Source organism: Castor canadensis, chromosome 5, assembly GCF_047511655.1.
Source record: "Castor canadensis chromosome 5, mCasCan1.hap1v2, whole genome shotgun sequence".
Taxonomy (NCBI): Eukaryota; Metazoa; Chordata; class Mammalia; order Rodentia; family Castoridae; genus Castor; species Castor canadensis.
The window spans coordinates 8953769-8977759 of NC_133390.1; the positions used below are offsets into that span (position 1 = coordinate 8953769).

The 23991-nt window shown below is 40.8% G+C and overlaps 1 long non-coding RNA gene across 1 annotated transcript; it reads right to left on the bottom strand.

The window, feature by feature from the left end:
- Positions 1-286: 286 nt before the first annotated feature.
- Positions 287-23387, bottom strand: LOC141423028 (uncharacterized). Its single transcript, XR_012447691.1, has 3 exons — positions 23226-23387; positions 8981-9202; positions 287-1217 (listed from the first exon to the last, which is right to left on the bottom strand). It is a non-coding gene; the product is annotated as an uncharacterized lncRNA (long non-coding RNA).
- Positions 23388-23991: the final 604 nt, after the last annotated feature.

Genomic DNA, 23991 nt, shown 5'->3' on the forward strand with positions numbered 1-23991 from the left:
ACATCCTATTAAAATAACATTTTGTAGCTTACCCCATGTGCTTGTAGCTATTACTCCACATGTAAGCAATTAACTACTGACGTATGCACTTCTGTTCCAACTGGTGCTAAAAAAAGACTCATTCAAATGAAATATTTTTTAATATTTGAATATTTTATAATGCTGATTAGGCCGAACTGTAGAAAAAAGAAGGAATAGAAGAAGGCTTCCAGGTAGCATTATTTATCCCAGATAGTGACTTTTTGATGTTGTACAGAACACCAAAACTCTTTACAAGATACACAGTTCATAGCCAGAAGGGATTGTGGAAATAATGGAGCTCACCTCCAGCGTTACATTGATGGACAAAATGAGGTCCAGTGTGTAAAGTGGCTGAGCCGAGAGTAGACAACTTGTTGGTAGAAGAGCTACCCAGAGTAGAACCTGGTTGGAGGTGGGTGGCTCCTGGTTGTTATACTTTCTACCACCCCTCAGTTTCCTTTCTTTCTATCCCCTTACAATTGATATACAATAGACTCACCATTCAGAAGTCTAGAAAGCCCAGATGGCATGAAGACCCAGGGTTCCTGGGGCAGTGAAATCCATCAGAAGAGCCCCTCAGTCTTGAATGGCTCTTTCGATTCAGCTTCACTTCCTAAAGGCATAGGTGTCTACCTCTGAGCTCTGCTGGCCCCATTTTGTAAAGAATCTTCTGCCTAACCATTCATGCTACTCAGGGAGGTTCTTTAATCAAGATTCCCTCACCCAGCTCCAACCTGCAACCTCAGTCCTCAGACTTGGTTCCTGGAAGACTTAGCTTTCCTTCCCTTCTCCTTTCCCACTAATGTTAACCTCTGTTGGCTTTGAGTGATAGGTAAAATTGGAAATAACAAACTATTCACTTCATTGTTGCTACTTAACACAGGATTGGGGACATAACAAGTACATTTGAGCAGTTGCTACTTAAGGAGTGGCCTTGCCAGTGGCAACTGCCCATTGGCCTGACCACCAATGATGTGATTTTTCTGGTTGTGAGCTTAATGTTGAGGTCTCCCACCCCAGGCAGGTCACAGAGCTGGACTGTGGGCAAGGACTCTTGGCTGTGCCTAGGAAGTCAGCTTCTGCAGTGCCTCAGCCCCAAGATGCCCTGGTTCATGGGATTTCCATCATGCTCCACATTCTTCTGTTCCTCCTTCCTCATTATTGCTGTGTCACAAAAGAGCTTGTCTAAGATAGTCCTGAAGAAACAACAAAAAAGAGCCCTGAACAAGGAGCTAAGAACCACAGTTCTGGGAGAAGAAATAATATAACTGGTCCCAAGGAACTGCCATACCAAGGTGTTGTTAGCAGCAAAAGAATAATAAATATAAATGCAGCCTCTTCGTTTATGCAAGGACACTGAGCAGAAGTGGAAAGCTATGATGCTCCTCACTTAGGAGGACAATGTCACTGAGATACCAGGAAGTTTTTCATTTGTTTTATCATTTATTCCACCCCCAGTAAAATTTTTTCAAATACTTATAGTAGGTGGAATTTTAAGATGGCTGTACTGGTGTAAGGTCCAGCACCAATTTAGCTGCTGCTGTGAAGGGATTTTGCTTGTGATTAAGAGTCCTAACCAGTTGGCTTTATGAGAGGAAGATGGTATTCCATGGGCCTGTCCTAAACAGCTGGGGTCTTAAGTTACTGGACTCTTCCTGGTCAGAAAGAGAGGCTCAGACTGAGGGACATTCATCCCTATTATTTTCTTTGAAAATAAAGGGGGCTGAGTGGTAAGGAATGAGAGCGGCCTCTAAGGGCTGAGTGTGGGCCCCTGATAATCAGCTAGAAAGGAGGTAAGGACCTCAGTTCTACAACCCCAAAGAAATAAATTCTATGAGCAGCCTGAGAAAGCACAGAAGCAGATATTTCCCTACAGTCTCCAGGTGAGAGCAGAGTTGCCCAGTACCTTAATTTCTGCCTCGTAAGACCCTGAGCAGAAAACCTAGACTTTTAACTTACAGAATTGTGATCTGATAAGTACATACTGTTTAAAGCTATTAAGTTTGTGAAAGTTTACTACAGAGCAATAAAATTTAAAATAGAAAACAGTAAAATGGTCCTAAAGGCAAGAATGATGAAGTCTGAAGTCCTGAATCTTCCACTGTCAATGCATGTTCTAGGTGTTGAGATCATAAACTTACATGAATGAATCAGGCAAAGAAATTACATGGTTTTCACAAAGCAGGGATAGAATTAGGATTCCCTAATCTAATGTTATATTACCATACCTCTCAAGACTGATAAAAGCAGGCTGGCAGAGTAGCTCAAGTGGTAGAGTGCCTGCCTAGCAAACTTGAGGCTCTGAGTTCAAACTCTAGTACCACCAAAAAAAAAAAAGGCTGATAGAAGCTTTTGGTAACAGAACTCAATGTATTCATGCAGCTTTGTGTCTGTGCAATAAACTTGGATTCTTTGCAAACTACTGTGGTCACTGCTCACTAGTACTAGGCCATGAGCTAGATTTCTAAGCTAATGGACTTTTGCTCATCTGTGCTCTCCTCCTAATGACTTCCTCTTACATAGACACTATCACTCTTTGTTTTGTAAGTCAAGATTAGTGTCACCTAAGTGGTTCCTACTGCAAGGAATATAAGGACATTCTTCCCCTTCGTTTGCAGTGTATCAAGGGCTCCAGACATGGAAAAAAAAGTTTCTGTTTAAGTTAAGATGGGAATCCAGAATGACCCCATATGGACACCTGTGTGAATAGTGTAGAAAAGATCCTAATGGTTTTATAGTTCTCTGAAGTTCAGCAATTAGGGGAACATGACCACATATCTGTGTTTCCTTTGAGCCAATCCACTTTCCTCCTTTCTTCTTAAGAAATACTGTATTTTTTTTCTTTTATTATTCATATGTGCATACAAGGCTTGGGTCATTTCTCCCCCCTGCCCCACCTCCTCCCTTACCACCCACCCCACCCCCTCCCTCTCCTCCCTATCCCCTCAATACTCAGCAGAAACTATTTTGCCCTTATCTCTAATTTTGTTGTAGAGAGAGTATAAGCAATAATAGGAAGGAACAAGGGTTTTTGCTGGTTGAGATAAGGATAGTTATACAGGGAGTTGACTCACATTAATTTCCTGTGCGTGTGTGTTACCTTCTAGGTTAATTCTTTTTGATCTCACCTTTTCTCTAGTTCCTGGTCCCCTTTTCCTATTGGCCTCAGTTGCTTTTAAGGTATCTGCTTTAGTTTCTCTGCATTAAGGGCAACAAATGCTAGCTAATTTTTTAGGTGTCTTACCTATCCTCACCCCTCCCTTGTGTGCTCTCACTTTTATCATGTGCTCAAAGTCCAATCCCATTGTTGTGATTGCCCTTGATCTAATGTCGACATATGAGGGAGAACATACGATTTTTGGTCTTTTGGGCCAAGCTAACCTCACTCAGAATGATGTTCTCCAATTCCATCCATTTACCAGTGAATGATAACATTTCGTTCTTCTTCATGGCTGCATAAAATTCCATTGTGTATAGATACCACATTTTCTTTTTTTTTTCATTTTTCTTTTATTATTCATATGTGCATACAAGGCTTGGTTCATTTCTCCCCCCTGCCCCCACCCCCTCCCTTACCACCCACTCCGTCCCCTCCCTCTCCGCCCCCTCAATACCCAGCAGAAACTATTTTGCCCTTATTTCTAATTTTGTTGTAGAGACAGTATAAGCAATAATAGGAAGGAACAAGGGTTTTTGCTGGTTGAGATAAGGATAGCTATACAGGGCATTGACTCACATTGATTTCCTATGCGTGGGTGTTACCTTCTAGGTTAATTCTTTTTGATCTAACCTTTTATCTAGTACCTGATCCCCTTTTCTTATTGGCCTCAGTTGCTTTAAGGTATCTGCTTTAGTTTCTCTGCGTTAAGGGCAACAAATGCTAGCTAGTTTTTTAGGTGTCTTACCTATCCTCATCCCTCCCTTGTGTGTTCTCGCTTTTATCATGTGCTCATAGTCCAATCCCATTGTTGTGTTTTGTCCTTGATCTAATGTCAACATATGAGGGAGAACATACGATTTTTGGTTTTTTGAGCCAGGCTAACCTCACTCAGAATGATGTTCTCCAATTCCATCCATTTACCAGTGAATGATAACATTTCGTTCTTCTTCATGGCTGCATAAAATTCCATTGTGTATAGATACCACATTTTCTTGATCCTTTCGTCAGTGGTGGGGCATCTTGGCTGTTTCCATAACTTGGCTATTGTGAATAGTGCTGCAATAAACATGGATGTGCAGGTGCCTCTGGAGTAACAGTCTTTGGGTATATCCCCAAGAGTGGTATTGCTGGATCAAATGGTAGATCGATGTCCAGCTTTTTAAGTAGCCTCCAAATTTTTTTCCAGAGTGGTTGTACTAGTCTACATTCCCACCAACAGTGTAAAAGGGTTCCTTTTTCCCCGCATCCTCACCAACACCTATTGTTGGTGATACCACATTTTCTTAATCCATTCGTCAGTGGTGGGGCATCTTGGCTGTTTCCATAACTTGGCTATTGTGAATAGTGCCACAATAAACATGGGTGTGCAGGTGCCTCTGGAGGAACCTGTGTCACAGTCTTTTGGGTATATCCCCAAGAGTGGTATTGCTGGATCAAATGGTAGATCAATGTCTAGCTTTTTAAGTAGTCTCCAAATTTTTTTCCAGAGTGGTTGTACTAGTTTACATTCCCACCAACAGTGTAAGAGGGTTCCTTTTTCCCCGCATCCTCGCCAACACCTGTTGTTGATGGTGTTGCTGATGATGACTATTCTAACAGGGGTGAGGTGGAATCTTAGTGTGGTTTTAATTTGCATTTCCTTTATTGCTAGAGATGGTGAGCATTTTTTCATGTGTTTTTTGGCCATTTGAATTTCTTCTTTTGAGAAAGTTCTGTTTAGTTCACTTGCCCATTTCTTTATTGGTTCATTAGTTTTGGGAGAATTTAGTTTTTTAAGTTCCCTATATATTCTGGTTATCAGTCCTTTGTCTGATGTGTAGCTGGCAAATATTTTCTCCCACTCTGTGGGTGTTCTCTTCAGTTTAGAGATCATTTCTTTTGATGAACAGAAGATTTTTAGTTTTATGAAGTCCTATTTACCTATGCTATCTCTTAGTTGCTGAGCTGCTGGGGTTCGGTTGAGAAAGTTCTTACCTATACCTACTAACTCCAGAGTATTTCCTACTCTTTCATGTATCAACTTTAGAGTTTGGGGTCTGATATTAAGATCCTTGATCCATTTTGAGTTAATATTGGTATAGGGTGATATACATGGATCTAGTTTCAGTTTTTTGCAGACTGCTAACCAGTTTTCCCAGCAGTTTTTGTGGAAGAGGCTGCTATTTCTCCATCGTATATTTTTAGCTCCTTTGTCAAAGATAAGTTGCTTATAGTTGTGTGGCTTCATATCTGGGTCCTCTATTCTGTTCCACTGGTCTTCATGTCTGTTTTTGTGTCAGTACCATGCTGTTTTTATTGTTATTGCTTTGTAATATAGTTTGAAGTCAGGTATTGTGATACCTCCAGCATTGTTATTTTGACTGAGTATTGCCTTGGATATTCGTGGCCTCTTGTGTTTCCATATAAATTTCACAGTAGATTTTTCAATCTCTTTAATGAATGTCATTGGAATTTTGATGGGAATTGCATTAAACATGTAGATTACTTTTGGGAGTATCAACATTTTTACTATGTTGATTCTACCAATCCATGAGCATGGGAGATCTCTCCACTTTCTATAGTCTTCCTCAATCTCTTTCTTCAGAAGTTTATAGTTTTCCTTGTAGAGGTCATTCACATCCTTTGTTAGGTTTACACCTAGGTATTTGATTTTTTTTGAGGCTATTGTAAATGGAATTGTTTTCATATATTCTTTTTCAGTTTGCTCATTGTTAGTGTATAGAAATGCTAATGATTTTTCTATGTTGATTTTATATCCTGCTACCTTACCACAGCTATTGATGGTGTCTAGGAGCTTCTGAGTAGAGTTTTTTGGGTCTTTAAGGTATAGGATCATGTCGTCTGTAAATAGGGATATTTTGAGAGTTTCTTTACCCATTTGTATTCCTTTTATTCCTTCTTCTTGCCTAATTGCTCTGGCTAGGAATTCCAGTACTATGTTGAATAGGAGTGGAGATAGTGGGCATCCTTGTCTGGTTCCTGATTTTTAGAGGGAATGGTTTCAGTTTTTCTCCGTTAAATATAGGTTTGTCCTATATAGCTTTTATAATGTTGAGGTACTTTCCTTCTATTCCTAGTTTTCTTAGAGCTTTTATCATGAAATGGTGTTGGATCTTATCAAAGGCTTTTTCTGCATCTATTGAGATGATCAAGTGGTTTTTGCCTTTGCTTCTGTTAATGTGGTTTATTATGTTTATTGATTTTCGTATGTTGAACCACCCCTGCATCCCTGGGATGAAGCCTACCTGGTCGTGGTGAATAATCTTTTTGATGTGTTGCTGAATTCGGTTTGCCATTATTTTGTTGAAGATTTTTGCATCAATGTTCATTAAGGAGATTGGCCTATAGTTCTCCTTTTTGGAGGTGTCTTTGCCTGGTTTTGGGATAAGTATAATAGTGGCTTCATAAAATGTGTTTGGCAGTTTTCCTTCCCTTTCTATTCCATGGAACAGTTTAAGGAGGGTTGGTATCAGTTCTTCTTTAAAGGTCTGATAGAGTTCAGCAGAGAATCCATCAGGTCCTGGACTTTTCTTTTTGGGGAGACTCTTGATTGCTGCTTCAATTTCATTTTGTGTTATAGGTCTATTCAGGTGATTAATTTCCTCTTGGTTCAGTTTTGGATGATCATATGTATCTAGAAATCTGTCCATTTCTTTAAGATTTTCAAATTTATTTGAATATAGGTTCCCAAAGTAGTCTCTGATGATCCTGGACTTCCATGGAGTTTGTTGTTATCTCCCCTTTTGCATTCCTGATTCTACTAATTTGGGTTTTTTCTCTCCTCATTTTAGTCAGGTTTACCAGGGGTCTATCAATCTTGTTTATTTTTTCAAAGAACCAACTTTTTGTTTCATTAATTCTTTGTATGGTTTTTTTTGGTTTCTATTTTGTTGATTTCAGCTCTTATTTTTATTATTTCTCTCCTTGTATTTGTTTTGGGATTTGCTTGTTCTTGTTTTTCTAGGAGTTTGAGATGTATCATCAGGTCATTGATTTGGGATCTTTCAGTCTTTTTAATATATGCACTCATGGCTACTGTATTAATGCTTTTCCAAGTCTGCATAGTCTCACAAACTATAGCGTAGATTTTTTTACTGTACAACTGCTTTATTTGTTGCTGTTTTTGTTTGTTTGCCAAAGCCAAACATGAACCAAAACAGACCGATGACTCACAGTGGAGCAAGCTTGGGTAACTGTAGGAAGGTGGCAAAGAGGTGATGCCAGGCCAGTGGGAGAGGTCACCTGATTCTCTCAGCCACACCTGCCTTGTTGACATAGAAATGAGGGCCTGGCCAGACTTTCAGTGATTTCAAAGGGAATCTGAAATCCAGGTCTCTGTGTAAAATATCTGTATTCTGAAGTGTTGAAAAGTTATTCAATAAATCTTAACACTGAAAAAGCAAACAAAACAGAGCCCAACCTAGTACTCTGAGAAGAGGCTCTGTGCCCTCCAAGGAGCCAGGCCCTGCCTTCTTCAGGTTGCTCCTCCCCCATTCCTTGGTTCTCCCTACAGACCTTCAGCCCCTTGGAACTAAGTCTCCACATATCTGTCTATGAGCAGAGCCTTTTCTTCACTTTTGCATAACTCAGAATCTCTTTGTGAGACTTTGAAGGGCGTTTTTCCTCTCCCATGCCCACTGTTCCCCAAATCAGGAACTATCTGTCCTGAATCCAATTTCAAGGCCCAACATGTTAAATACAAAACTGTGTGAAACTTTGACAACATTGAACTCTGTTGGTTCATTTTCCTAGCTTCTATTCCTCCTAAGACTCCAAGTATTAAAATATTAGCATCAGTTTTTATTTTATTTTTATGCAGAAGGGTTCAATGCTTTTATGTTTTTCTAACTAATGTATAAGAAGGAAGCTGACTCTTCTGTTACGAATACTCTACTTGCTCCATTTTGTCTTTGACAGGGAATGTACTGTGAAAAAGAGATCTCTTTTCAACCATTTCACCAGAACGCTTTACTTGTGCCCGTCGTCACTCGCACCCTGCACTCTGCCACCACAATCCTCACCCACAGCGGCTTAGCCACACACCATCTTTGGGAGCTGTAAGGAGGCCATCTTGTAATGCAAGTTAGAGAAGGCTTTTAGCTGTCAAAAGTTTCCCCATGCCTCAAGTTGTTTGTTTGTTTGTTTTTAACTTTTGCCCTAGGAAAGAACACTGAGATTCATTTAAATATTTTTTCTAAAAAACATTGTTCATGGGGGGCAAATGAGCATGATAAAAAAAAAACTTCCAGAATGAGCTCCTCCTTAGCTGGTATCTTAAAGTATTTGATGGTCAGAGTCTTTAAATTCCTGAATTTCTTAATCCCCACCATTGTCTGGGCTATTATCTCACCATCAAGTTCTTTAAATACACACAAAATATTTAGAGGAAACCTCCCCAAAAGCATCAAAAGTATTTAGGTCTGTTTCAATTTGAATTGGAGAGCCACCCGAACTTCTTCCCTCCTTTATTCTCTGTATCCAACTGGTCTTCACGTTTTAGTATAATACTAATTTTTGTCTCATCCTTTTAATATTTTTTACCTTTCTTTCTTGTTGCTACTGCTTTGGTTTTATCCTTGATCAGTTCTCAGAAACTTTTCTATATCCCTCTTGCTCCCTGACAAAGCTTTTAGACTTCATTCTCACTCATCATAGTCACATCCACCTGCTCAGGTCTCATCTAATCAGCCATCATCTTTTCCTGAATTCTTACGACTGTCCATGTGAGGACCAACCTGGAACAACAGTATGCAGCAAGCACTCTGGGATCTGGCTCTTGGCTCTATCTTTAAGTCTCACCTCTGGCCTTCCCCACTGTTCCTCCTACTCCAGAATAATTGGATATCCTTGAGGCATTAGAAGACAGGCAACTCTCCAAGAGTTAAAGCTATAAACCAAAACCTTCAAAGTCACTCTCTAGAACTGGACTGGTCATCAACGGGTGAGTTCATCTGTGAGATGATTGAATGTTACAGCGCACTGAGAACATCGTCACTCAGACAAGAGGTGTTCAGTCTTCACCTAAAAAATAAAAATATAGAGGATTATAGAGGTAAATAGATCACAGTCACTGGATTCACAAACATTCCAATTTTTATTAGCACGTAGTAATTTCTACTGTGATCATCAATAAATGAGGCAGGCCATGTTAGCCCAGAGATGTTTGCTCTAAGGCTTATCTACCAGTGTCCTCAAATGGGGGTGGGTCAGGTTCTCAATAGGGTATTTAAAAATGCTTAGGAAAATTTTGGTTTGTCACAAAAGACTGGGGCATCACTCATTATTTACCACTAGAACCAGGGAAGCTAATGGCTTTGCAATGCACAGAATGGTAGGTGTACCATAAAGGAATCCAAAATGCCCAGAGTGCTCTCATGAGAACATAGAGTCTGGGTTCTGATCACAGCTTCCCATTTTGGTGTGCCTGCAGTAAGAGTGTGAGAGCTCTGGATTCACAAACATCCAGAGTAATTAGAGAAAGTCACTCAACAATTAAACAAGCTTTTCAGTTTCAATTAAAAAATACCAAGGAACAACTCCAGTTGGAGGTAACAAGTACTGCATCCTTACCCTCTGCCTTTCCCAGTTAGTATGGCTGCAGGGATGGTTTCTATGATTGGTTCTGCTTGGGTCATAAGTTCACCTCTGTGTCTTGACCAAGGACTATCTTCAGAAGAGGGGACAAAGCAGATGGGGTGCTGGGTAGACACAGTATTCATCATAATCATTTTTCCTCACAATAAAGTTTATATAAAACTTATGTTCTAACATGACCATTGGGTCATCCTCCATTTTTCTAAGGAATCAAATGACTGTTAATAATTAGTCTTCTGTCCAGTGTTAAAGTGTATTAGATTAGCTACTCTACCAAAATATACATAAACTTGATGTCTTCTAACAATGGAGATTTATACTTTCACCATTATGGGAACATAAAATCTGAAATTAATGTGTTAGAAGGGTTGGTTCCTTCCAAAGGGCCTGGGGAGCATCCATCCCATGCCTCTCTCACATCCTCTTGTGTCAGCTGGCCATCCTTGGTTTCCCTTGGTAGAGATCGGCTTCATCTCTACCTTTGTCTCCACATGGTTTTCCTGTCTTTGTCTCTGTCTCAAATATCGTTCTCCTTTTTCTATTGGATTTTGAACCTATCCTAATCAGAGATAATTTCATCTTAAGATCTTTAACTTATTAACATCTGCAAGGACCTCATTTCCAAATAAGGTCACGGTTACATACATCACGACTTAGGTCATGGACACATGTTTTAGGGGAACATTACTCAACTCATTCTTCCTAGTGATATGTCTCCAAGAAGCCAAGGTAGCTTTCCCTTTCCTGGTGACTTGGTTCTTCAAATTCATGGTCTGTACCCATGAGACACGAATCGGTCATGACAAACACACTTTCTAAAAGTGAAGCTTTAGAACAAATCAAAAGGTGGTGAAAGCAACCCCCTTTTGTACTCCCTTTGATGACAAACCTCTTAGGAAAGCATCAAGTCTAATCTTTAGGGAAAAGCAGGGCAGTATGGGAAGATGGTGTTTAAAGTGACCCAGATTCCCCTTTAACAGGATGAAGAGAGGCAGAATTTACTGCAATTATAACATGCTGTCCACCACAGAAGGAGTCAGGGTGAGAGAATTAAGTGGAACCAGCACAACTGGCAAAGTAAGGTGTTCGTTTTCAGGAGAATTTAGATCTATAGTCTGAGAGGTTTTCATTGTTTTCTGTGAACAACGTACAATATAATTGTGACCTAAGACTCAGCTCTGAATATCATAGCTGTCCTTCATGTCTTAGGTTCTGGTCATCAAAGCCTAAGGACATTTGAATAGTGAAACTGGCATTTTGACATTCAAGCCAGAATGCTGGATCCTTTTCATCTGTTGACCTTCCTCTCTTATGAGCAGCTTTTAGAGGCAAAATCTATTGAAGACAATTGACCAGTTACTTAGCTATAACAGGAAGAGATAAAAATAATTTGCTTAAATATTTATTTATTTAGCTCATCACTGACAGTTCTGAAAATATCGAACTGAAAAGCCTACCATTTTCTTCTCACTGGCAACACAATTAAAAAAGTGCTTTAATGCTGAAAAGGTAATCATAATTTGTGTCAATTTTTCATGTGTTGTTATTTTGTAGCAACATCAACAGATTTTTAAAAATTTTTTATTTGATTTCTCTCTGTCTTTAGCGTCTCCAGAAAAATATTCACATCATTTTCTTATGAACTTTATTACTTATAAAAAAACAAAACCCACTCATTTCTTTCTACTCTGGTTGTTGTAATTAATATTATGCCCGTTGATACAGGGAAATTCCATATAAATAAGACATCAATTTAAATTTTCCCCTAAGTCACACCTCGTTTCCACACACATTGCAGGTCCTATGTTAATAAGCAGCTTAAATTACTACCATTTGCACTTACCTAGAATAAAATGTTTTTATACTCCATTTTTGTTCTATGCCTTAGAGAATATAGTAGAATAGATGAAAAGTTTTTATAAAAACTTCTCGTGATCACTTAACTACATCCTTGAGAGATACAGAGCCCTCTCCTAGCAAGTTCATGGTCAGGGCTTTAAGCAGGAAGTGTGAAATGCTTAACATCTTTAGAGAGACCTCCTGGGCTGCTGCCCAAACCAGTGGTGAGCTCAGAGCTGGGAGGATTTCTGTTAGAAAGCTCTCTGTTTGCCAGGAATGAGAAAATCCATATTGACTACTTTATCTGCTCTTTTGATGTTTTGTATGCTGATGGCCTGGCATGGGAAGCCAACGTTTATTAATTGCCTCCAATGTACCCTTGCTCCCCTAGGTCAAGGGGATTTGCTGACCTTGACAAATATTCCATGGTTTGTATTTTGGTATGTGAGAATGGCAGTGTCTGTTTTCATGCCTGTGGAAGGAAAAGGGGACTCAATTTTGAAGGGAATTAAGAGAAAAGAAGGTCAAAATAATTGCTCACAAACAAAAAATAAATAAAAGACTGGGATGCATCCACATATCAGGATTTTAAAATAACTTCCCAGGTTGTTTATTAAGAAGTAGCTCTGTAAATCATGTAAAATCAATATGATAAAAACTAAAATACTTTCTATCCAAGAAATGTTTGCCTTTTAATACCTGAGTCTGTGTGGCGATTATGTCTCTAGTGTGGTGCTTCTCAACCTTGGTGTTACTTTGTTGAGGAGTAATTCTTTGTCCTGTGCACTTAGAATGTTTAGTGACATCCACGATCTCTACCCATGAGATACCAGTTGCACTTCCTCTCCTCCATTTGTGACAACAAAAATATTACCAGCAATTGTCAAATGTCTCCTCAGAGGCAAGATAACATCCCGCTCCCTAAAGCCACTGATGATGTAATGCCCAGATAGCCCGGTATAGCAGTGTGCTCACTGGCCAGCTGTGTGGATGTGGACTGAGAAGAGGATGATTTGGAAGACCCAGCTGAAAAGGGTGTTGTGGGAATTAGCAAGGTCTTCCATGGGTGTAGGTGCTGCATTAGTCAGGGTTCCTTAGAAGAACAGCACCAATTGGATGTTTGGATTATTTATTATTTATTTATTCATTCATTTGTTTATTTTTTAGTGCAAGGAATGGAACCTAAGGCCTTGCGCATGGCAGGCAAGCACTCAATCACTGAGCTACATCCCTAGCCTTAGAAGGGGTTTATTTTATGAAATTGGCAAATGGGACTATGGAGGTAGGAAGTCCATGATCTGCTGAGTAAGGTGTCAGGTTATGGGCCCTGACCCATGAAGAGTTATAGTTGTGGTCGTAAGGCATCTGCTGGCAGAATTCCTTCTTGTTTAGGTGATGTAAGTCTATTTTAATGAAAGTCTTTAACTAATTGCATGTGACCCTTCCACACTATAGAGGGTAATCTGCTTTACTTAAAGTCTACTGATTTAAATAGTAATGTCATCTAAAAATATCTTCAGAGAAATATCTGGAATGAGGATAATCTGCTTTACTTAAAGTCTACTGATTTAAATAGTAATGTCATCTAAAAATATCTTCAGAGAAATATCTGGAATGATGTGTGACCAAATATCTGGGGCCATGTCCTAGCTAAGTTGACACATAAATTAACCATCTCAGGACTTGCTACTCTCTGGCGAAAGCACTTTAGCCTGGACTTTTTACCCATATGTTACTTCACCTACATGTGTGATCAGTGCCAGCTGTGTCCCTTGTGGACCTGGTCCCCTGTGGATCCTGGAGGTATCCCAGGCATGGCACATTGGGTATTTCCTGTTCTAGTCAGATCCTGTTCTAGTCAGACATGCTGATCTGACTAGGCAAGGGAAATACATCAGAAGAGCAATGAAGTCTAAGACACAAATTAGAATTGCAGAGGAGTTCCAGATAGAAAGATGAGGTAAATGGACCCCGCCTGGGAAAATAGTCTTCAAAATGGAAAGAACAAATGCATACATGGGAAGAGGAGACTCAAAAATGGTAAAGATTGTCTGTGCTGGAAATAGATTTTAAAAATGGGCAGAACAATGCATGCTGCAACAGGGGATACTTACTAACACAGGCTTGAATGGAAAAAGTTAGACAAAAAGCTGTTATTTCAGAAGATTCCATCCTATAAAAAAATGGAAAATTAATCTCTGGTGTTGGGCATCAGAATGGTGCTGCCCAGATGGTTGTCATGGTGACTTCCTATGTACTCAGGATGGTGGGTTTTGGGGAGCTAAGTATGTTTTTTTCTGGAGCTGGTGCTAGCTATCTAATTGAGATCCTTTTGGGAAATTCCTCAAGGCTGGTTTGTGGTGTATAAACTTATCTGTCTGTATATTCTATGTGAATAAAATGTTAAATGAAAAGGTAAAAGTGGCAAGGAAAAGAGAGTGCGGATGGGAACAAAGGAGCAGAAAAAGGAGACAAAAATAATGTTTAGCATTAAATCATAGGCCAGTCGTGGTATTGTTTTTTATCGACCACACAATGTCTTAATACTACTTATGCAAAACATTACAAAATCATTGCTTTTATTAAGGAAATGAAAAGATGTTTAAAGATACCAACAATATGTATTTGTGATGACCAGTCAGGTTAGCAGGACCTCAGAACAAAGAAAGGCTTGAACTACAAGTGTGTTTGCTTGCAAAGCTATCAGTAAGCCTTGCTAGCTAGGTCAGGTGCACGCCTGCTTCACAGAATTCCAGAATTCAGCTAAGCCACTTAGATTCTATGGAATGCTTTCACACGAGCAGAGCATTGAGAAATTAAGAGGAAAGATGTGACTGGAGATTGCTGGGTTTTTCACCAAGACTCCAAGTAATGGGAAACTCAGTTTCCGCCTGGGATTGACTAAATGACCCCGAGGGATTTTATGCTCATCCTATATTCCATGTTCCTATATTCCACTGTAATGACAGGTCCACACAAATCGTTCCTCGCACACAGTTTTAGAACTTTGTACTTTTCCTTCACTGCTCGCTTCCCCTTTAACAAGGAAAACAGAGACCTCAATGCCCACAAGCAGATCGCTATTTTGTTTGGTCTGAAGTCAGATGGGAGGCCTCCAAGGAAAACTCCCTTTTAGCATTTATGCTCTTTCCACTTTCCATTTACTTTTATTGCCATTATTTATCTGAGAGCATCATATTTCAAGAAAGACTTTTTCCTTAACCAAAGGAAAAATACACTTCTTAGAAAAAAAGAAAGCCCAGCAAACTCAGACCCAATAAGATGTCTATCATTTTTAAGCTATGACATTCTGTAAGGAGTTTTGAATAAGTGGACATTAGGAAGAGTATAGGGTATAAAAGCAGCTTACTGGGTAAACACCTATTTGGAAAGGCTTTTAAGAAGTGCATTATTTGCCCACTGGAGCTGTCAGGTTATCAGGTTTACTCAAGGGAAGGCATATTTTCTTTTCCTTTGTTTTAAATTTGGCCTAAGTTTCTCTTAAAACAGCCTATTGACCAGAATCAATGAAGACAAGGAACATCCTAGCTTTGTTGCTACCTAAATAAATTGTCAGCCCAAGGTCATGACTTCCATTGGTATCAGAAGATGTTTTTGAGTGGCAGATATCGAATGGGAACTGCTGGAAACCCAAAACGTGGAACAAAAACCTCTTTGTGATTACAGGTTGCTCCAGGAAGACCCCTGAATGCATCAGGTTTCCCTACAGTACCTCAAGAAACAAGAGTGTGTTCTGAATGTTCAATGTCACAGACTGTGATAAATTGCAATTTATGATTGCTATTTCGCTTATGTGAGTAACCAATTGTTCATATAATTTAAGCAAAATTTGATATGAAATATAATCAATCTGCACTGTCTTTCCCTTCTCAATGAATAGGCTTTTATTTGGATAAGCCATTGCTGTAGTGCCTGACTTGCTCTTCTGCCAAAACTATGCAGAAAATATTTTAGAGCACCCAGATGCAATTTGGAAGTTTGTTTCTTTAGTGGATGTATTAGTAGTCAGAGTAAGCCTGGTTATGCTGCTATAACAAATGCACCCAAAGTGGCAGTAGCTTAATACCAGACTTGAATATTCACTGTGGATTGACTAGTAGAAGATTCCAAACCAGACCCTTCTCTAATGGTATTTGCTTACTTGTGCATTGCCCACACTTCCCCTTGGCTGTTTTGCTTATCACTTGGCTCCCAGTTCCTATAACGGGTTGGCACTTTGTATATGCTCAGTAAACACTGACAGAATGAAAGAACAGGAGAATGGACGGATCTCAGTCTGACGTTTGATCACGTCAGGGAGGAGAGGCAGATCATAAGGAATGACTATGCTTGTTGACCATTATGACTCTCAACCTGTTACCTTGGGGAAGAGAGGCAAAATAATGAATGAGGGAATGACTTATACAAGCTCCAGAGATCCTCCCATGCTCAGAGACAGATAGAAAAGGAATGAAAAGACTGAGGGAGCTACAAGGGCTCTGATGACAGGGATCATTCACTTGAGTGAGGCTGTGGGTCCCTGTTCTGATAAGGCTCAGCAACCAAGTGAACTGTGACCAGCTTCAGGCTAGGGTCTCTGCCACCCTACTACCCCACCCCCTGCCAAATGTGTAGTGAAGGTTTGACTATGGCTGGGCTTTGGTCTGTTGGATCAGGGTCTGTTGCAAGGTTTAAGTATCAGTGTGATATACTAACCCTAACTGCTCCAAGATGGAAATTTGCAGGCAGACATCTTGGATGGCAACGAGATTGCTTAATTTGACTCCTAGGCCCTGGAATTTCTACCTATTCAAAAGTATTTCTCTCTGCCTTGGCAAGGAGCTACCTACATGCTTGCCTGACTATTGTCCCAGAAGAAGATTCTGGTACAGTAACCTCTGAGATACATTTGGGTTTATGGATAGCTTCTGTGAAAATGGATGTTACCACCTGTCCTGGGGCTCTGTATCAAGGTAAGTGCATGTTCTCCCCATAGCACGGATCACAGTCTGGTTGAAAACCACGTGGGAAGGACTGCCCAGTCTTGACAAAGTGAGATAAGACAGATAACTGATCTTGGGACAGTCTTGGCAACACAGAGTCAGGGACTTGGGCTCAGGGTGACTACAATGAAGATCAGGGAACTTAGTGTGTAGACTAAATGTGAGTATTAATAAGAAACTGTAGTGTCACAACTCTCATCTCTGGCTTTATAACCTGCATTGAGATTTACATCTTGTCTACACACATACAAAGGCATGCCTATAAATGAAACTCAATGACAAGGTGTCTGGTGCTTATTCTCAATTTAAAGAGAGACTGAGGGAGGAGAAGTGTCCTGGACTGGAAAGAGACCTTTCGTTTGTTCTCTTGGCCTAAGTAAGACCAAGACTTTCTATCACTGATGATGACATACATGCCCTTTCCTTGTATTGTTAAATTTCTCTTATTAGGAAACTCCCCTAGGCAGCTGAGTGGTGCATAAAGTGAAATAGTCTCTGTTTAAGGGTGGAGCTTGGCAGGTCAGTAAAAGGGGCGGCAGGGACGGTGACCAGCCACACTGTTAGTTTTAGAGTAGAGGGTAGATGTCACACGTGTAAGGCTGATACTGTGCTTCTACCCCAGCCACCCTTTTATGGGATCTTGGATACTTAGGGCTGTTTGTGTAATTGCTTCTTGTAAATGAGCTCCTACTCTCTAACACTTTACAGTAAACCACTTTCCTCTGCCATCTGGTATCCAGTTGTTTTAACCGGGTTTCCAGTATTTGCATCAGTCATTTACAAGAACCTTTTTAACCTTCGCAAAATGAAATAATTGAAGTCTATCTCTTCAGCTCCACATTTGTTTCAGAAAGGCTTTGAAATCAAGGTACACAGGAGCTGAAAGACAGGATGAAATGAAAAGAACAGGGCTCTGTTCTTCCACCTCTGAGGTGGTCAAGAACAGCCCAGCTGCCTTTTAGGTGAGGGGTCTGAGGCTGGAGAAGGTTATCGTCTCCACTATAGGTTCCTTGTGGAAACTCTTGTGATTGGGAGGTGAAGGGACTGATAAGCTGGGAAGAGAGTGCTCTCCTTTGAACTGGCCTGACTCAGGTCTGAAAATTGTCACTTGGTGTTAATTGTACACCCTTCCCCACGAACTCCATGCCCATCCCAACCATCCTTCTCCACTGTTTGCCCTTTTCCTACATAAACCATGACTTCCCAAACTCCCTCAGAGGGAGAAGAAAATGAAGAAAAATTGAAAACATATTTATGGTGCCATGTCTGTTCCACGGTGCCTGTGTCACTACAGGCATGGAGACCACTGGATAAATGGCTGTATTTTATCTACATTCCCAAGCATCCCAGAATATCAAACAATTTGGCTCTTTGACTACCTGCATCTCTTTGCACTTGCAGTCCTAATCACTATAGATGGCAGAGCATCTTCTAGAGACCTAAGAAAAGGGGAGATTCAATTACAAAGAAACTCTCCACCATTCCAAAAAAAGATTTTTCTGAGCTACTGAAACGCTAAGCTCATGAAGTCCTGCTAACTTTTGGGACAGTAGCTTAAATTTATTTCTAACTTAGGCCAACCACAATTTACTGGGGTTATTCTGATGATTTTTCAATGAATAATTCTCATGCTTCCCAAATAACAGTCTGCAAGCAATTCTAAATTTTGCAGAGATCTTGGTTTCAAATGCTTTCTTAAGGAAAAGTCCCATTCTTTGTAATCTTCCTGTTTGCCACTTCTGTCTGCTGGGGGAAAAGCATGGAACATAAGAACTCTACAGAATCTGAATAAAACTGAATTCTCACCATGGCCCATCTCAAGGAAGGCATTTATACTGAAGAGCTACATCCAACTGCAGAACTGAGGAGCAATGCAATCATTTCTCTCTCCTTCTTTGGGGAACAAGAAATTATAATCATGCTCTCCAGAAAGACTTCCTAGACATCTACTCCACACCCCTTCTCTCTAATGGTCTGCATTTTGTGACATTTATCTGCCTTACTCCTCTCTCCCTCCACATTTTGCCTCTCAGTTCAACTCTCTCTACCTCTTCAGTGGTTCTACTCTCCCACCCTTTCCCTACCCACTTCTTCTTCCACTTTCTCACTGGAAACAACTTGGTGAACTCTGCATCAATGCCACCACACTCAATGTGACAAAGGTCTAGTGCCTGGGCCAGCAGACCGAGGGTCTGTCTTCCTTCAAAGGCTGGGGCAGAGACTGTGATACAGAACTTATAACTGAATATTCTTTGAGTCAGTGAAAGAAAGAAGGAACAGGACACAGATCTGGTCACCCCGAGGGAAGTGGTCCAGGGAGTTGCTGTCAGTGTCTTCCTTGGGGAATTTATGGTCATGTCCTCACATATATGAGACGGGCACAGAGTTTTACCTACAAGTTGTCCAGTATCTGATGTTAACTCCATCCCATTAGGTGAGAAATGAATACAGGTTTCCTAGAAAACTTTAGTTTTCAACTTTTCTGATTCTCAATGTCTTTCCTTATTTTATTCATTTACCTCACTTATTTAAACCACACAAGAAACTCAAAGAGAAGCTATTAGTAGATTAAAGTGCTTGTGTGTTGTCATTGTCATTTTCTGTTAACATGATTAAATAACACCTCACTCACAGTATTTCCTAATCATATTTCCTAAGCCAAGAAGGCAATGCCTATTAATTAAGTTTGAAATCATGTCCTGTATGGATGGGGTCCCACTAAGTGTTAAGTCCTGCAGAATTTTATTCTAAACATTTCATATGTGAAGTTGGTCCTATCATTGAAGGAAATGCTATGGTTTGAATGTGTATGTTGAAAGTTCATGAGTTGGAAACTTTAGCCCCAAATTCATATATCAATGGGTTTTGGAGGAGCGGTATTAGGAGGTACCTAGGATTAAATATGGTCATCAGTGTAGAGCCCCCATGCTGGTATTAGTGATGTTTTAAAAAGAGGAAGAGAGACCCAAACAATGTATGCACATGTGAATAAATGAACAAAAAAAAGAGGAAGAGAGAGCTGAGCTGGCACACTTGCACTATTTCCATGGGATGCCTATACCATGTTGTTAGATAGCAAGATTCCAAACAGAAGTTGGTGCCATGACTTGAACTCAGATTCCAGAATCATGGGAAAAATAAACTTCTATTCTTTATAAATTACCTAGTTTAGGATATATTTTCATATCAACAGAAAACAGCCTAAGATAGCAAGCATACAGAAGATCCACCCAGGATGACTGGTCCCCTTGAGGACTCCGTGAAGAGCCAATGGTCTTTTCCCAACTCTTTCCTAAGTAACAAGTTCCATCCGCCTTAGCACCCAGAGCACTCAGAATGGTCTGTGATGTCAGCGGTGGCTTATAACATGCATTGACTCAACAAAGAATTCTGTGAGAGTAGCACAGAGAGTAGCACGAGAGTCATTAGTGCTCACTTTGAATCATATAATCAGAGAATGGAGTCAGAGAAAACTAGTATGAGTAGCACAGATAGCAAAACCCAGTTTAGCAAAACTGTACCACTAAGGAGAGTGTTAGGATTCAACAATACATCCACTTAGCACTTTGATAGAATGCCATAGCATTCAGCAAGCCCTAAGTGAGTGCATCTTCACTATTCACTTGTTTGAGGAACGTGCTGCTTTCTGTGGGGAGCCTCGGAGATTCGCCTGCAGGGCACCTCCCTGCTGTAGCCTGGCGTGATTGCCCTTTAAGGAGGGAATAGATCCAACATGAATCGCAGCCTGTGCTGAAGCTCATATCCAGTGTAAGCAGAGCAAGACTGGATTTTTACTGCCTGGTGTTCCAAGGCAACTTTCTGCTGAGAAATATTAAGTGTAACCAAATATTACAGAGAACACACTGTTCCTGCAATATTTCCAGGGCATCTGATCAATGGGAAAAATGAGAAGTAGAAACAAACAAAAAAGAGCAGGCAATTGGGCTCAAAGGAAAACTGAGTCAAACAGAGGAAATGATTTTCAAAGAAAATACAGATAACCCAGGGAAGAAAAACTAATGCTAAGCAGAGAAGAAATGGCTGACTGTCTTGCTCTGGGCCAGGGTCAGTCCAGGCAGCACAGTGGAACTGTGCTAAGGATTTTCATCTGGGGCCTGGTCTCTTCCTAAGCCCAGCTGTCAGAGGCAATGCCTGGAAAAGGCGAGATGAAATACAGTGAGGGGAAGGAGGTACAAGCTTCAGGACAAAACAACCCAACAGAATGGGAGCCAAGGCCATGCCACCAGCAGGCGAGGCAGCGATGTAGCACAGCAGGATTTTATTTGGAAGGAAACACAGGGTTCATGGAGGAAGAGGATCCTATTGCTGAAGCAAACTCAGAAAATTCACCCAAGAAAATCAGGTCCCCCTGGGAGACACAGCAGTCTAAGCCAATGGTCACTGCTATGGGAATTTCACATACATTAGCTCCTGGGAGGTTCGAAATAGTCTGTGATATACGCTGTACATATAGGCCATGAAACCCACTCTACAGACCCAAGCTTTTCAACCTCAGTACCATTGATATTTGGGGCCATATCATCCTTCATTATGGGGCAGTTCCGTGCATTGTAGGATGTTGAGCATCATATCTGGTTGCTACTAACCGGACACCAATAGAACTTTCTCCACTTCCCATTTCCAATTGTGTCAACCTGAAAGTGTCCAGACATTGCCAAATATCCCCTAATACAGTCACTATCACCCCCATTGAGAAACACTGCTACAGAAACAGAAATTTAAACCCAGAAAGTCCACAAGGCACATCTGGGGTTGCACAAGTAATTGATGCAAAGCCAGAACTACGGAGTGTTGAAGACATCATGACCTTTTCTATGACTGCAGCCTCAGCTGAATAGAAGAGCTAGGCAGAATCCAGTCTCAGCAGAAAGATTTCTGGGCTCCAACCTGGGAGCCACACCTTCCTTTCTTTGTATCTCAATGTCTTCATCTGTAAAATGACTTTGATGATAAGAAAATCCTCCTTACAGGATATGAGGAGAGACAAACGAGATAAGACAAAGCGAAGAATATAGGATAAAGTCCTTTTGCAACATGATACACTCCCCATAATGCCTAGTTTAGGTTCTTCTTAACTACCTACTGGACTCTAACACACTGTTTTTATTTTTCTTTGCTTATGTTGTTCCTTCTGGAACTCCTTCCGGCCCACCAAAAGCAGTTAAATTACAGCTCCACGAAGAAAGTTAAGGTCCCCATGTCCATGTTTCATCCCCTCAGTACCTCCCTGTGAAGCACTATATGCATTGAAATGTCTGTGTCTGTTTTTGGTCTTCTTAACGAGGCCCATCATGAGCAAGTAGTTCAGGAACACTGTAATTAAATCATATACCACTGCGGCACTCAGTGAATGGATAGGATTTTGATAGTAGAAATGGGAATGTTGGGAGGCCTACTGTGGAGATAGTGTTAAACAGAGACCATGAAGACATTAGTCAGCAAAGAGGATGCTAAGAGAATGCCTGGAGTTCTTTAAGGCAGGATTGCCAGGTTGAGCCTTCTGGAGAGACATCCAGGACAGCTGTGCGCTCAATTGACCAGTCAATGAGAAGCTGGTAAATACCAGTTGGTGGGAGGTGAGGAATGGGACTGGCTGGGGAGTGGCTTGATCAGAATTCTGCCATGAGAAACTTAAACTAGCAACAGTATACCTTGGACTAAACCAAGTCTGGAGGTAGGAAACGATTAACCAAGCAACCACAGGAGAGAAGTCATGGAGTTCAAAGGTCTAAACATTACTGTAAATGTTAATAAGTGTAATATTAGGAGAATGGGCACAGAATATCCCTCGTTGAGTGTTTGGGGATATGAGAGAGGAAGAGTCCCATCAAGGGAAGATTATTTCATAGGGAAGTGGAATATCAAAGAAACTCCTCTAGTCTTCCCTGGCAATGGTTCTCCCCAGCCAAAGACGGTCAAGTGTTGTGACTAGAAGTAGGGAATGAGGTGTATAGGGGACAGAGGATTTGCACAGATGGGACCATGTCCTCTTAACCCTGGGCATAGGAATTGCTTCTGAGAATTTGAGTTTGAAGTCCCAAATAATGTCTCAGACCCATTAGGTCTTATCCTAAAATTTGGAAAAAAGGAGAGACATTTGAGGAGCTATTGAAGAACCCAGACTCTATAATAGAGCAAAGAACAACACCACAGACCAAGCACCGTGAATCACTTTGGAAAGAGAAGAGTTTACATACCTGCTTCCACAGATCACTGCCTTTATGGAACTTATGCAACTCCTAGAAATGAGAACCCGTCTCAGTCTCCCTCAGACCACACATAGAAACAAACTCTAGCTCAGCTTTCAGTCTGCCTGTAAGTAACTGCCACATTTTCATTTTTTCCTCTTGCTTAAACATGTGCAGAATGAAAGAATGAATTCAAAGTCTGCTTACCTGGTCTGGTTTAGAGGCCCTTGGTCTGAGGCTATGATAGGAGCCTTCTCTGGGTAGTACACTGCTACTCACAGTGGACAGAAGGACCTCCATCCAGATGTGGCCTCTGCCACTCTCATAGATTCAGGGAAGCAGGTAAGTAGCTAAAGAAAGACAACTAAAGCAGATCTCAACTCCAACATGAATGCTCACCGTGTTCTCCTTTCCAAAGTGCAGCTGAGGTCTGGCCAGCCAGGAGCCTGTTGTATCTCCAAAGAGTCTTGCCAGAGGGAGCAAATGCAGTACCGGCCTGGTGCTAAGCCCTTTGCCCTCACCTGGGCTTTCAGAAAGGGAACTGATGTTCTGAATTATTGATGCCTGCCTAAGTAAACAATCGCAGAAAATAGGAGGAGCCCCCCCTTTCACCACGAGGGAAGAAAGGAGGAGAGACGTGCTTCTCTCAGGGATGGTTTAAACTTAAACCAAATACTCATGGAAGACTTGGGCCAAGTGCATTCTACACATGGGGTCTCCTCTTCAGCTTCCCTGCAGAACATCCTCTCAGTTTTGCTTCTGAAATTAAAGATGTGACTAGTGGGACTCAAGACACTACAAATTAAGATGATCCAAGCTAATCCCAAAATTAACAAGATGCTAATATTTGCAAATGAAATACATTAAAACTTTTTACAAAAGGAAAGAAAGGAAAAAAGAAAGAAAGAACCCATGGGGGCCTTCTCTTGATCAGATGAAGGAGGGTTGCTCCCTTGCTATGACACCAGACAAGTGGGATGAAGGGGACAGGGAAACAAATGGATGAATGAAGCCAGCAGAGAGAATGAAGCAAGTGACAGGGACGATGGAAGACAATTGATCATACTCATCTTTACGTTTCTACCCACTTGCTGCACACTTTGAACACGTGCACTAGGTTGGGCAATAAAATAGGAAATACAGCTCTTTGTTGTTGTGCCTTTTT